The sequence below is a fragment of the Sciurus vulgaris genome (genome assembly GCF_902686455.1).
Source record: "Sciurus vulgaris genome assembly, contig: HiC_scaffold_177_arrow_ctg1, whole genome shotgun sequence".
Taxonomy (NCBI): Eukaryota; Metazoa; Chordata; class Mammalia; order Rodentia; family Sciuridae; genus Sciurus; species Sciurus vulgaris.
Window position 1 is genome coordinate 1,328,863 of NW_027632876.1, and position 16,266 is coordinate 1,345,128.

Consider the following 16,266-nt stretch of genomic DNA (forward strand, 5'->3'; position numbering starts at 1 on the left):
CCAGGTCTGTGACCTTGAACGAAACTTAACCTTTCTGTTCTTGGTTTACCTAACAGTAAAATAAATATGACTAATAATAGTACCTACCTCACAGAGTTGTTCTGAGTTAATCAAATTAAAATAGCTGCAAGGCCAATATAGCTAAAGTACTTAGAGAGAATCCAGAATAGAGTAAACTGTGTACATGTTTGCTATTGTTATTTACATCTGTAAGTGGAGCCCAGAAAGGTTTTTTGCACATTTAATTTTAGCTGAATTTTTCTTTTAAAATCTTCTCTATTCATGCCGTTAAAATCTCACGTGTATATACACTTTGCTTTTCCAGAAATTCTGCAACTTTTGCCTGGTTAATAAATATTTCCAATAGTGAAAGGACATGGATGAAAGTTATTTTACTCTCTTTCCTAATTCAAGAAACACAACTGGGACTGGAATTGTAGCTCAGTGTTAAACCACTTGCCTAGTATGTGTGAGGCACTGGGTTTGATTCTCAGCACTGCATATAAATAAAAATAAAGTTCCATTGACAATTTAAAAATATTTTATAAAGAAGCACATTTGAGTTAAATTTTAGGGCAATCTGGAATTCAGAATATTTGTCAAATAAAAAAATAGTATTATAAATTACTGTTAGACTATTATTGTTAAAAATTTTCTGTTGGTTTTTGTCTCCATTTATCTTCAGCTTACCCTGTACTTAAAAATTAGGGGAAGAGGGCAGTAAAGTGGCCCCCAAAGCAACAGAAGTTGATATAACTGAACACCCATTTACCTTTTCACTTCCATAGTAATAGAACAGTTTTTTTTGGAGTGCATACAACCGTTTCTGCCATTCATATCCCAAGAACCTGTGAAATGCAATAAAAGGAGAGAAAGAACATTTTAGATAACACACATTTACTACAAATGTATGGCCATGTCATTCCAGAAAAGAAAAAAAAATATTAGTTAATATAACTTCTATGGTTCCTTTAGCTTTAACATTCTACCACTAATTAATATGTATCTTCTATTCCAAGATGCAAAAAAGAACAAACAACAACAAAAATCCCAATAATGTTAAAAGGAATAAGATGAAGCAGAGATGGTGCTGCCACTCTTTCATGATCAGCTCCCTGTCAACCAACCTTCCCTGACAGAGACAGTTGCAGCTAGGTGTCTGAAGTGTAGTCTTGAGGTAATTGATTCAACTGGGTTTTGGTTTCTCATCTGTTATAAAAAAGGATGGTGGGGGAATCTGACCTAGGTTATTTCTATTAAATCTTTCAGATTGAAAATGCAGCTTAAGAAAGTTCAGGGTGGTTCTTGGGTGCGAGGCCGGTGAGTGACAGGCCGTGGAGGAACTCGACGCACGAGTGATGAGGGTCGAGGCTTTGCGCCCTGCTCTGGGGGTCCTGGCCGGGGCCCCGCCGGTGTCTTCATGTTGTGCACCTGTAGGATGTTGGGGGCGCTGCCGCTGAGGCCGCTGAGGGCCTGCTGGGCGATGTCATGGGACGAAAGGTTTTACATTGCTGTATAGCAAGAACTGTCCAAAATCATTTGAATTTTCCACAGAGCTTAGCCCATTGTAGGTACTTGATTTCTACTGTTGATGTAACTCTCAGCTTTGCAGTTACAGCAATAAAGTACTGAGGATAGGAAGTATCCCTCTTCTTCATCTGAAGAACAATGGAAGAAAGACAAGCTAGAATTTGCAAGGGGCTTACATTGTGCCAGGAAGAGGTGGAGAGACAGAAGAGAAAGAAATCCAGGGTAGTGGACTCCTTTCAGCACAAAGCCATATGGAGACAAAAGGGGTCGTTTAAAGAATAAGGAGAAACACAGAGTTAGCAGGACTCCCTTTGAGAGCAACTGGGAATTTTAAGAAGGCAACTTGGCATGCTTTCTCTGGGAAGTTGTGTGCCAAGCATAGCACAAGAGGAAGAGAAAGGAAAGGAAGGACATGCCCAGAAACCCAGACAGAGATCAAATGCAGTCAATTCTAGAGATGAGAAGAGGTGTCTCGCTGCAGCATGAACCCGCTCAACACTTGTGGGTTTTAAATTGGGAACTGACGTGAAAACTCTGGAGCTGGGAATTCTGTTTAGCTCTGGCAAAATACGAGGTTGGAGCTACTTTCATTTTTTCTTTTAAATTCCCTTGGTAGTCCTAGGAGCAGGGGCATGCATTACTTTCAAACAAGAATATTTATTGTTTGCATAGCACACAGCCATCCAGTTAATTAGAAAAACATTTCTTTTCCCAAATTAAATTTCCCTAGAAAAACAATGATTTAAATGAAGGGCCAAAGGCTTTTTTTTTTTTTTTTTGACACTAGGAAAACCTTCTTGCACCTACTACTTCTAGGAGATTAAAAGCAAAGTTGAAATTGGAAGGCAATATGTACTTATTGATTGCCAAATTCTGCCATCCACAAAAATGAATTGATCCTATTTACAACTATTACATACTGTCTTGGCTTGGCTTGTCCTGTGAGAGCTACACACAGATACAGTTAGGGATCAGAGATGTCTGAGTTCAGGCTTTTGAAAAAAAGGCCACAAAAGACCACAAAAGAAGGTCTGCTCTAGTCTGAACTATTTTGCTTCTTAATCTCCCTCCCAATAATTATTATATTATGGTTCTTACTTAAAATTATTCTTTTTCTTGATCCCCTTGGATTTCTAAATGAAAGGTGTTATTATTTTTATTATTCTTACTATACTAATAGTTCTCTATTTCCATGCCTGGCATGAAATTTTTGCTAAATGAATACCAGTCTTCCAGAAACCCAGCTGCAGGAACCTAAGGTCTCCAGTGAGATTCATGGAGTTCCACCTCTCCTGTACTTCTCTGGACACTTAACCAGGTGTAGCTGCAAATATAACTTCTTTGACTGATTTTTGTAGTTTGGGGTTCTGTTTTTCGACTTTGCAGTGCTGGAGATCAAACCCAAGTTCTTGAGGATGTTAGGCAAGAGCTCTACCACAGTATATCCCAGTCTTGATTTCTACAGCTTTGGGATGAGAAAGTCTAAACAGTGTGCACTAACAGAAGTACTGGAAGCAGAAATAATCCTCAAATCCCAGGTCATGCAGAAATAATTTTTTTTCCCTTTATCTTAGATTTTTATTTAAAAAAAAAACTTTCCATAGTAGATTAAAATTTTTTTAAAACATTGAATCAAGAATCAGGAAGGTCTCAGACTGATCACAAAGTTCAGAGTACAAAATTCATATATGATGTCACCTCTAAGACTATGTGGTGTGATAGTGCAGATTTTAGAAGCAGCACAAACAGAGGTGGAGGAAGGCAGAGCTTGCCCATATCCACCCTTACATGGGATACATGGATACATGCTGCAGCTACCCTTACGTCATTAAAATTTCAGAAATTTTGTCAACACAGCCATCACTGAAAGTTAAATTATATAAATATGGAGTTAAATAAAATTGTATAAAAGCAGACAGTAAATACTCAAAACTCATTGTGCCTTATGTTACTGCACTTTACTATTATTTGTGCCTTTGATGTTACTGACATTGGTGTCTGCATGGTGGAAGCAGCATATGCTGTGTGCTCCCACACTCCCTGCTCAGTTCGTGTTCAGGGGCATTACACGGGGTCTTAAGATTGGCCATGGGGGAATATTTACAACACAGAAACCAGCAAATGGTACAAATCACTGTTTGATTTATTATTTCATGAACTATCTGTATTGAGTATCAGCGAGCCATAGTTCCGTGAACCAAATCTGGTCCAAGGCTGACTTTTTATGGCTCAAAAGCTAAGAATGGTTTCGTGTTTTGCATCTTTAAAAGATTATTGTAAAATCAAAACAAAATGCAACACACACACACACACACACACACAGAATATGTGACAGAGACCTTACTTGGCCCACTAAGCCTATTCTATCTTTTCTCTAGCCCTGTACAAGATAAATTTGCTGACCACTGGTCTAGACTTAAGAGAATGATGAAGAAATATGTATTTTTTAATTTTAAAATTGTATTTATTATTTTTATTTTTTTTTAAAATATTTTTTTTATTTTTACAGACTACATTTTGATGCATTGTACACACATGGGGTACATCATTTCATTTCTATGGTTGTGCATGATGTAGATTCACACCATTCGTGTAATCATACGTGTACATAGGGTAATAAAGTCTGTCTCATTCCACCATCTTTCCTTTCCCTGTCCCCACTCCTCTCCTCCCCTCATTTCCCTCTACATAATCCAAAGTTCCTCCATTCTTCTCTTAGCCCCGAAAATATTAACAATACAGATTAGAGTTAAAAACTTCTGTAATATTGTAATGGATTAAAGTTATGAGTTGTGTAGAAAATTGAGGAAATATTCTTCCAATATTCAAAAACTATTATTTGAGTGAACAAAGTGTTTATGTCACTGATCAATGAGTGAATGAGTGAAGTTCCAACATATGTCTTTGTTGCTTCATTTTTATTTCCTTTAAGTAAATAAAAATATCAACCAACAAAAAAAAAAAAAGAAAGTTCAGAAAAGCAAATGGAATAAAACAGAAGGACTCAAAGGGACTAGTCAAGAGATAAGCAGAACATTAATGAGGAGACATTCTACCCTTCATTTCCCATACCAAAATACCACCTTCATATTTCATTTCTATTGAACTTTGGTGCTGAAAGAATGCAACCATCTGGTCAACTCTCAATTATCATGGCTGATGGAGAGGATCATTGAAACTAATAAAAACTCTGGCAGACAAGATGCCAGGTTTCACTTGAACCAGTCCTGGTATGTGCCAGGTCAGGTACAGGACAGCCTGCTGCATGGTTGGGTGGGATAACAGTGAGAAATCCCATCCTTAAGAACAGTCATGGCCCACAGCTTTACTAGATGTGTTAAACAACTCCTGAATAATTCCTAAACAGCCCAGGCTGACAACTAAAAACCTGACCTAATGTTTTGTTATTTAAAATTATTCAAAGATAAAAGTTTTTATGGTTTGGATATCATCCAGATTTTCTTATAGTTCTAAACTTTCTACTTAAAGAGCATACAGGCTACACATGGATACTGCATGTATACTGCAGAATGGTCTCTCTATGTTTTATCTAAGCAGAAAACCATTTTCAGATTTTTCATTGCAATTTTACAGTTTACCTTTTCTGCATTTTTCAACATAGCCAAGCTTCAGGATGAAAGGAATGTCCAGTGCTGCGACTGGAGGAAACTGTTTCCTGTGGTAGTGGAGAGGGGAAAAATGAGGTATGTTATGGTTGGGATGTGAGATGTCCCACAAAATCTCATATGTGAGGCAATGCAAGAAGTTTTGGAGGAGAAATGATTGGATTATAGCCTTAACCTAATTAGTGAATTAATCTCTGATGGGATTAATTGAGTGGTAACTGGAGGCAGGTGGGTGTGACTGGAGAAAGTGGTTAATTGAGGGCATGGCCATGGGATGGAGGATATATATTTTGTATCTGGGGAGTAGCGTCTTTCTGCTTCCTGGTGGTGTGAGCTGCTTCTCTCCACCACACACTTCCACCATGATGTTCTGCTTCACCTCACCTCAAATGGAGTCAGCCTTCTATGGATGAAATGTGAGCACTCACATAAACTTCTCTTCCTCTACAATTGTTCTGGTCATGTCTTTTAATCACAGCAGTGGAAAAAGCTGATTAAATCATGGTGGATAATCTGTTTTAGAAAACGCAAGTGCCAGATCTCATTAGATTCAGTGTACTTTTAATTACTAATATTTTTTAACTTCCCATTAGTCCCTCTTTTCCTATAAATCTTAAGAGCAAAAAAAATGTTCTACCTTCCTACATATTAACATATTATGGTCCCAAGTACTTAAATGCTCTGCAATTGAATCATCTTGAAATGGTGATACTTTTCAATTTATGTTTCTATAAGGGCAGAACTTAGAATCTATTAATGAATAAGTGCAATGAATCCCTGAAAGAAAGATCAGGAATTTTTAAAAAATCATATAATTCTTTACATTACTATTGAATTAACTCTGCAAGAATTTCAGTGAATTGACTTTTACTTGCATATCCTTTTTTTTCCTACCAAGTAAAACAAAATTATTTTTTTCAAAATCAAATACTAAACTTTATATTTGAGTCCATATCAAATATTCTGTCTGCCTGATTGTTTTTGTAGAAAAATCTTACAGACATTCAAGTAAGTGAGTATGCTTTAGGTTTTCCTAGAGAAAAGAATCTAAAAACTGGATTGATCTGAGAGAACAATCAAAACAAATATGAAATCCCTATAAAAATTTAAGATTAAACCTAAACTTAAGTGAAATTAGAAATTTGTTTATTCATGGTGATGAGTGATAGGTAACTCAATAATTTCACAAGAGTGCAACATTTTTATAAACTTCATTAGAAATATAATAGTTATCTCTAGCATTTTACTACAACTCTAACAACTGAAAACCACCAAGCTAATGAAAGATTTTATGGAATACATCCAATGGAACTAGTTTTAATACAGCATCTGATAGAAAATGTGTTTTGCAGAAATTTATTATATACAAGTTCATCACAGAATTTTATCAGGTTATTTTTTTTTAATTCTGGGCATTTCAGTACTGTAGGCACAAAGTCATAAACTATTTTCCTGATGAAATAAACCTTTAAGTTAAAGCACTAATTTTAGTTCCCTGTTGGACTAATTTCAATCAGTATTGTGATAATGGTGATAGTGGTTCTGATATAATTCACTGAGAGTTAAAAGCTGTTTACATACAGAATAAACAATTTCTAAGTCTTAAAAAACAAATTATTTTGAAGAAATTGGTACTTTCAGCATAGCTTTCAAGTGTTAAAAAAATTACTCGTAGAAAAATGTAGGAGAAGGACAAGGAAAAGAGAAGAATGAGGAGGATGTTAGATTTTGTTAGGGTTAACATAAACATAATTTGAGTGTTTTATTTAAGAAAAATGTTGTTTAAATCTCTACCTTATAAACCATATTTGATGTCATAAGCAATACTTATTTTGATTCTAAATTTATATTTCTAATACAAAATATATTTTTCATTCTTTGGGAGAAGGAAAGCAAAATAGTTAAAAAAAATTTCAACTGAAATTTTATTTTTTAAATAATTATTGGTATTTTCCAGTATTTAGAATATGCTTAATAGATATGTGAAATTTTCAAAAACTACATCAATAATAATCCCCTTAAATACTTTATATTTTTAAGTCCTCAGAAGAACCATTTGATTTGTATAACACCATAAACATATAAATACTTACTACTTTTCAATGGCTATAAGAAATTAGAAATTTGCTACAAGATATGTTTTACTTTTTTGCTACAAGATTGTTTAAAAATGAATTCTCACATCATTTAAACTCATTCCACTATACCTACAATGAAAAACAATATTTTACCACCTAAGACTCAGATTGATCCAAATAATTAAAATCCTATAAATGTACCTGAATAATAATAATATATCATTAAAAAGAAGTTAAGGATAGCACAATTCTATCTAGCAAGTAACATGAAGAACTGATAAACATTTTCCATGCACAATTACTTTAGCTCACTGTGAGGAACTGAAAACACATCCAATTATGCAACATGCCAGTGAATTCACAATTACACTATTAGACTCTTACACTATCAAAATTCAAACCCTTGCCCTAAAAATAAATTTTGAATCAGGTCATAGTACTTTAGCATACTGTAGACATTCAATACATGCTATAATAATTATTCATTATTATAATTAACCACTATGAAGTTACTACAAATGAAACAAGTAATTGAATGGATGCTAATGTAAGGCTATGCTGTTTAGGGAATGTTCATTAGAAAGACAATAAAAAATAATGATTTATGAATATTCAACTTGAGCATGGCAGTTATTATCAAAGCAATTAAAATATTTCTTTGGTGAGTTAAAAGCAATTAATGAATAAATTATGTTTTAACTCAAAGAGAAAAAAATAACCCAAAATCTAGACTGATCTATTTATACTACTGAGAATAACCACATGACCTTGGTTAAGGGGCCAAAAGTTGTCAGTACCTTACGAAATGAGGAAAGCACAATTTTCTTTTTCTAAAAGGAACTTTCATTTCTTATATGATAGTTCCACTTTTCTAGAGCAGCTTGAAAAAAATCAGACATTCAAACTGATACCCATCCTTAGTTGCTTGGGCAACTGAGGAAGAAAGAAATCTCCTTCCTACATGCAACTTTTACTAGACATGAAACCTTGGGAGAATGAGACAGTTGTGACAAAATTAGAGGGGCACATCAGAGGCATTCAATCAGAAGGCCCAATCTAGACTCCTCTAAACTAGTTCTGGTAGGATATGGAATTTAAAAACTCCAAATCCAGAGTATAATTGACAATGATAAATTTGGAACACACTTGCTGTAGGAGATCACTCCTTTTGAGAAGTATGTGTTCATGGATGCAGCAACTTTCAAAAAGATCTAGAATCTATCCTGTATCAGTGCAATTAAAAAAAAATGAAAGATGAGAAGGAATCTGTAGACATTTTAGTTGTTTACTTCTTTAATTAACTTTTTATTCAGTTTCCTTTCTACCTGCTTGGTTCTTCATAAGGGATTGAATATGTATGTTTTATAAGATATGTGATTCAGAAACATTTTCAAAATAGACATCTATTCTTCATCATCCTTTTTCTTTTCCCGTGTTGCAAATGTCTTGTTTATTCTGCAAACAAGGTTCAGAAATGTTACAGACACAGATGCACAGGCTGGGAACTTGGGGTGGTCATGTCACACAGCAGGCTGCCTCTGCTGTGCCAAACAACCACCTGGGCTCTGGTAAGCAGGAACTGCATTGTCTCCTCCGGAGGGTCAGGCATCAATCCTTAAGAATCAGGGGCACCTTCACCTGGTTGGCCACCTCCTTGCCGCTGAGCACCTCCACGATGGCGAGGGCGAACTCAAAGTTGGTCCTGGGACCGTAGCTGGTGAGGATCAGGCTGTCCTGCTCCACGCAGCTCTTGGAGTAGCTGTAGTGACTCCAGATCATCATTTGTCTTTTGCAAGTGGGTACGTTGAAACTTTGCTTCCAAAACCTATTTCATGAGCCAAAAGAGCCATAGAACCTACACAGATGGCAGCTATGAGGCCCTTCCTATTCTCCTGCTCCTTCAGGATCTCCTTCACAGCTGTAGACTCGGATAAGTTCTGTGCACCCAGATTACCTCCTGGTAGAACCACCACATCCTATGGTCCCTGCTTTCAAGGATCTTTAAGATTGGCATCAGAACAAATGACAATATCAGGGCTACATTGTACTGGGTCTTTTCCAGACAGACCTGTGACGGTAACCTTAATCCCATCAGTCTCATAACATCTACAGGAATGACTTCTGCTCCTTTGTACAGGACAACCAGGGCTCTTTTTGAAGTCATTTGGATGTATATTTTAAAGTCTGTGGGAACAAAGGCTCACCCTTTTTCATTTTAATTTTAGATAAGGAAATTTGATGACCAATTTATATGGTAGACTTCTAAATAATCTAAAAAATATTTTTACTACTTTATCATTAATAAATTACAATATTAGAGGCTTCATTGAAATAATATGTTCATATGTTTATGATTGTTCAATCTAGAATTTGTACAAAACTTCTGCCAGGTTTCTGAGCCTCACTTTTTCTCCTTATTAGTTGGCATTTATATAGTCCTCAACATGAACCCTAAAGATTTCAAATAGTATAATTTTTCCATCACTTTTATGGAAATAAAATTTCATTTTCTTTTATATTGAAAAAAAAGAAAGAGATATAACAAGTATTGTTTTTTCTCATGAGACTTCTCACTCTGAGTCAGGATCTTCTTGGTCTATTCCATCAAATATTTTGAATCACTACATGATGTGACTGCTTTTCTTCAGTTTCAAATAGTTAATGAAAAGCTCCTCAACAATATACTTCTATTTCTATCTCTCTCTCACTCTCCAATTCACATGAGCAAACCATCTATATGTTTATGTAAACCTTTTTTAATTCTTCATCCTCACCTTATACTTAGGATGCTTTATCGCTAAATTGACCACCCACTGGGGGAAGACATAGTGCTTCCTTTCCTCTCTTTTAAACTCATGTAATGAACTTCATTAAAAGCTCTAATTAGGCAGTATTCCATGACTATAGTAAATAGACCAGTTTTCCACTTAATGATTGTTTTATTTAAATTGTATCATATTGGGCTTTAATTTACCTAGAACACAGTCTCATTTCAAGCTTGAATACTTTCTCCTACCCCTCCTGAAATAGCCTGTCCTGGTTGTTCTGTTGCCTAATTTTTCTTAAGAACTCGTCATCACCCCAGCACCAAAAAAAAAAAAAAAAAAAAAAAAAAATTAAAAAAGAGCAGTGGCCATCAAAATTGAAGTATATTTTCAGGTGTCATTTTACAATGCCAATATAGTCCTGAAACATCATTCTTTTGTTTAAGGTAATAAAAATATCTCACTTCAGTGTACTTCCAGATGATGCTAGTATCTTTATGACATTTTTGTAGATGGGCATCTGGGTACTGGGCTTTAGGAAAACAGTCTATAAATGTGCCTCAGTCCCCAAGGTATGAGTGACTCAGAAATTATCATTAGTTCACTATTTCACAATTGCACACATAAACTTAGGTGTCGTTTCCCAGATTCTAGAGAACAGGCAGAAGATACAAAAATGCAAAGTTTCTGAGCCTCTTTATCTTATTATTATAAAAGACATTTAAGTAAAAATAATTCACTATCATATCTGCAAAATAAAAAAGCAAAACAAGACTACACATGAACAAAGGAAATAAACCTAAATTTAACTTGAAAATAAATATTTAAAAATAGTTTAGTAATATAGCAGATATCCAATTTAGTTTTACATTGATACTGACTTGAACCCATGCTATAGCTTAAAGACAACTGTAATCAATTCCTAGTTCTATAAATCTGTGACCTTAAATAAGTCACTTGGTCTATCTAGGATCCATTCCCTTTTCTAAAACATGAAAACATAGGTTAGTTCATCTTGAAGATTCTACCAATTCTAGAATGCCATAAACTATACACATACTAATGATTTTCTTGGCTTTAAAAAATGGCCAAGATCTAAAATTGATTTAACTTTAAATTTATCAATTTTGGAAAAGGTTCACATTATTTTTAGAGCAATTGGTCACTTTTTTAAATCTAGCATAGGAAAATTTTACATCATTTAAAATGTTTTATTTCTAGCTAGAATGTTAGCCTATTAATGTCTGTGAAAGAAAATAAGTATATAAATTAAATATTTTGTCATAGTCCAATAATTATTGTTTCCACATGGGAAACTGGAATTTCAAATCCTTTTATCAGTTTTTTAGTGGGAAAAAGAAAATTATTATATATTCAGTAGTTATATGTTCAATTTATATAGAAAACAATGAATTTTAAGGAAATAATATCTCTGAAAGATGATGAATTTTGTTACTTAAGCATAGTCTTTTCCCAGAGCCTGTTTTCTCACCACTATTTCTTCAGAAAGGATTAACCAAATAAGACACTAAGGTTATAAAAATATTTCCTTTAAAAACAAACACAGGAGAGGGAGATCCAAGATGGCAGACTAGAGGGAGGCTGTGTTTTGTCACTCCATAACTGTGGTTTCAAGCAGAAGATATCTGTTTCTTGGTAAGGCAGTTTTTGGTGCTTATGGATCTCCTACTGTTTACCTCACTTGTCTCCTGTGATCACCTGCAGTCTGCCAGCATATCAATGTGTTTTTTGAGTGCAGATTGCTCACCCTCAGGTACCTATCATCTACCGTTTGTCTGCCTCTTGCCTGTCCATGGCCTGCCTTACACATATCCTTCACCCAATGCCCGAGGTTCACCTCCCAATCATCCGACAATAGTCAGCAAACTGATCACTGACCACCAGTGGAGCACCAGCTGCCTGCTGTTGCCTGGAAGTTCACTGTTACAGTACCTGCAGGTTTGATTACACATGGCTGCCACCATTTTGAGACAACAGCCAAACCCTGTATGACCCCTGGCCAGTCTGAGCCCCTTCTCCAGGATACCTCAGCCCAACCAATCACTCCCTGCCTCTGGGACTCTCACATCAACTGACTGCTCCCTGACGCCAGGACCCCCAGACCAACAGACTGCGCCCTGTCACTAGGACCCCAGACGGACTGGTTGCACCCAGCCTCCAGGATCCCACAACCACACCAAACACACCCGACCTCCAGGACACCTGCCTGACCAACTGCAACCCACCTCCAGGACCTCCAGCTGACTACTCCACACCCTGAGCTGTAGCGCCCCACTGCCCAACACATTTCAAAGCCAGAGCAACCATCTTGGATAATCCTGGAAGCCATTGCTCTGATCTTTAGGTGGCACAAATCCCATCCTGAGATGCCTGCTGAAGACTTGAACCTCATTGTGAGGTACCTCTCATGCATCAGGCTGCTGAACTCTGGGAGGTTTCATTACTATATGACTGTTATAGTGTAGATTTTCTTTTTTCTCTTTATTGAAAAAATGTGGTTTTATTTCTTTACTTTTCTTGCTCTCTTTTTCTTTTGTTTACCTGTTCCCTCAGAGTTTCTTTTTCCCTTTTTTGCATGCTAACATCCAATTTCTTTTGATTACACTGTTACACTTTCTATTATCTAGAACTACTGTATATTCTTTTCTTATCCCATTAGCAGCCACATTCTACATCCCTCTGCATCCTCTTTGTCCTCCATTTGAAACTGCAGAAAGTATTGCAAATCTGTTTGTTTTACAGAAGATAATATTTGAACTCATTCTGTTTATTATGACAATTTTGTTATTGTACTCATAGGGGCTATTTGGTCTAGGATTGCATAGTGTCTGAATTGGGCACTGCTAATATTGATCGCCCCATAAAGAAAGAGTTTTGGAAACCTATATGGCCACTATAAGCCTATAGGGGGAAATCTGCAATACCACAGATCTGCACTGCTAGAGGGGAAGATACATGAACAACATGAAAAAACAAGGGAAGAAAATGATCCAAACAAATCTAGATTCTATATTAATAGAATCCAATGACAGTATGTTAGAAGAAATATCAGAAAAGAACTTCAGATTATACATGATTAAGATGATTCATGAAGCAAAGGATGAGATAAGAGAGCAAATGCAGTCAATGAATGATAATACTGATAAGTTGAAAGAGCAAGTGCAGGGAGCAAAAATATCATTTCATCAAAGAGATAGAGATTCTCAAAAAACAAACAAACAAACAAACAAACAGAAATCCTTGAAATGAAGGAAACAATAAACCAAATAAAAAACTCAATGGGAAGCATCACCAAAAGACTAGACCACTTGGAAGAAATAACCTCAGACAATGAAGACAAAATAATTAATCTTGAAAATGAAGTCGCCCAAACAGAGAAGATGGTAAGAAATCATGAACAGAATCTCCAAGAACTATGGGACATCATGAAAAGACCAAATTTAAGAATTATTGGGATTGAGGAAGGCACAGAGATACAAACCAAAGGAATGAACAACCTATTGAATGAAATAATATTAGAAAATTTGCAAAACCTGAAGAATGAAATGGAAAATCAAATACAAGAGGCTTACAGAACACCAAAATGCACAAAATCACAAGAGATACACACCAAAGCACATTATAATGAAAATGCCTAACATTCAAAATAGAGATAAGATTTTGAAGGCCACAAGAGAAAAGCATCAGATTACATACATGGGGAGACCAATACAGATAGCAGCTGACTTCTCAAACCAGACTCTAAAAGCTAGAAGGGCCTGGAACAATATATTTCAAGCTCTGAAAGAACATGGTTGCCAGCCAAGAATCCTATACCCAGCAAAACTTACCTTCAGATTTGAAGATTAAATAAAATCCTTCCATGATAAACAAAATTTAACAGAATTTACAAATAGAAAGCCTGAGCTAGAGAATGTTCTCAACAAAATATTCCATGAGGCAGAAATGAAAAACAACAATGTAAGTCAGCAAAGGGAGGAACTACCTTAGAGAAAAACCACTGAAAGGAGAAACCAAGCCAACTTAAAAACCAAAAATAAGCCACTGGGAATACAAATCATATCTCAATAACCCTGAACATTAATGGCCTAAACTCATCAATCAAAAGACAGAGACTGGCAGAAAGGTTTAAAAAGAAAGACCCAACAATATGCTACCTGCAACAGACTCATCTCATAGAAAAAGACATCCACAGACTAAAGGTGAAAGGATGGGAAAAAAACCTACCATGCACCATGGACTCAGTAAAAAAGCGGGGATTTCCATCCTTATATCAAATAAAGTGGACTTTAAACCAAAGTTAGTCAGAAGGGGTAAAATAGGACATTTCATACTGCTTAAGGGAACCATAAATCAGGAAGACATAACGATACTAAATATTTTTGCCCCAAACAATGGTGCATCCCTGTACATCAAACAAATCCTTCTCAATTTCAGGCATCATATAGACCACAACACAATAATTCTCTGTGACTTTAATGCACTGCTGTCACCACTAGATAGACCTTCCAAACAAAATCCAACCAAAGAAACCATAGAACTCAATAACACAGTCAATAACCTAGACTTAATAGACATATATAGAATATTCCATCCATCAACGAGCGGATTCACTTTCTTCTCAGCAGCACATGGAACCTTCTCAAAAATAGACCATATGTTACGCCACAAAGCAGCCCTTAGGAAATGCAAAAAAATAGAGATACTGCCTTGTGTTCTATCAGATCATAATGGACTAAGAGTAGAAATCAATGACAAAATAAAAAACAAATTACTCCAACACCTGGAGACTAAATAATATGCTATTGAATGAAACATGGATAACAAAAAACATAAGGATGGAGATAAAAAATTCATAGAGGTCAATGAGAACAATTATACAACATATCAACATCTCCGGGACACTATGAAAGTAGTTCTAAGAGGGAAATTCATTGCATGGATCGCAATCCAGAAAAGAATGAAAAGTCAACAACTAAATGACTTAACATTACAGCTCAAAGCCCTAGAAAAACAAGAACAGAATAACAGCAAAAGTAGTAGAAGACAGGAAATAATTAAAATCAGAGCTGAAATCAATGAAATTGAAACAAAAGAAACAATTCAAAAAATTGACAAAACAAAAAGTTGGTTCTTTGAGGAAGTAAACCAAATAAACAAAACCTTAGCCACACTAACAAAGAGAAGAAGAGAGAAAATTCAAATTACTAAAATTCAGGATGAAAAAGGAAATACCATGGCAGACACCACTGAGATACAGATCATAATGAGAAGTGACTTTGAAAATCTGTATTTCAAGAAAATAGAAAGTACTGAAGACATTGACAAATTTCTAGAGACATATGCTCCTCCCAAACTGAACCAGGAGGACATACACAATTTAAACAGATCAATATCAAGCAATGAAATAGAAGAAGCCATTAAAAATTTACCATCCAAGAAAAGCCCAGGACCAGATGGATTCTCAGCAGAGTTCTACAAGTCCTTCAAAGAAGAACTCATTCCAGTACTTCTCAAAGTATTCCAGGAAATAGAAAAGGAGGTTACCCTACCGAACTCATTCTATGAAGGTAATATCACCCTCATACCCAAACCAGAAAAAGACACATCAGGGAAAGAAAATTTTAGACCAATATCCTTGATGAATATAGATGCAAAGATCCTTAACAAAATATTGGCAAACCATATCCAAAAACATATTAAGAAAATTGTGCACCACAACCAAGTGGGGTTCATCCCTGAAATGCAAGGATGGTCTAACATCCGTAAATCAATAAACGTAATCCATCATGTCAATAGGCTTAAGTATAAGAATCATATGGTTATTTCAATTGATGCAGAAAAAGCGTTTGACAAATTACAACAACCCTTCATGCTCAAAACATTAGAAAAAAATAGGGATAGTAGGAACATACCTGAGTTATAAAGGCTATTTTTGCTAAGCCCATTGCCAACATCATTCTTAATGGAGATAAACTGAAACCATTCCCTTTAAAAACTGGAACAAAACAGGGATGTCCTCTTTCACCACTTCTATTCAACATTGTCCTTGAAACTCTAGTCAGAGCAATTAGGTAGACCAAAGAATTTAAAGGGATACGAATAGGAAAAGAGGAACTTAAGCAGTCACTATTAGCTGATGACATGATTCTATATTTAGAGGATCCAAAAAACTCCTCCAGAAAACTTCTAGACCTCATCAACGAATTCAGCAAAATAGCAGGCTATAAAATCAACACACATAAA

General features: G+C 35.6%; 1 pseudogene across 1 annotated transcript; it reads right to left on the bottom strand.

Annotated features, from left to right (window-relative positions):
* Window positions 1–8,842: 8,842 nt before the first annotated feature.
* Window positions 8,843–9,398, bottom strand: LOC306652328 (Parkinson disease protein 7 homolog; annotated as a pseudogene). Its single transcript has one exon. The product of its transcript is annotated as a Parkinson disease protein 7 homolog (transcript).
* Window positions 9,399–16,266: the final 6,868 nt, after the last annotated feature.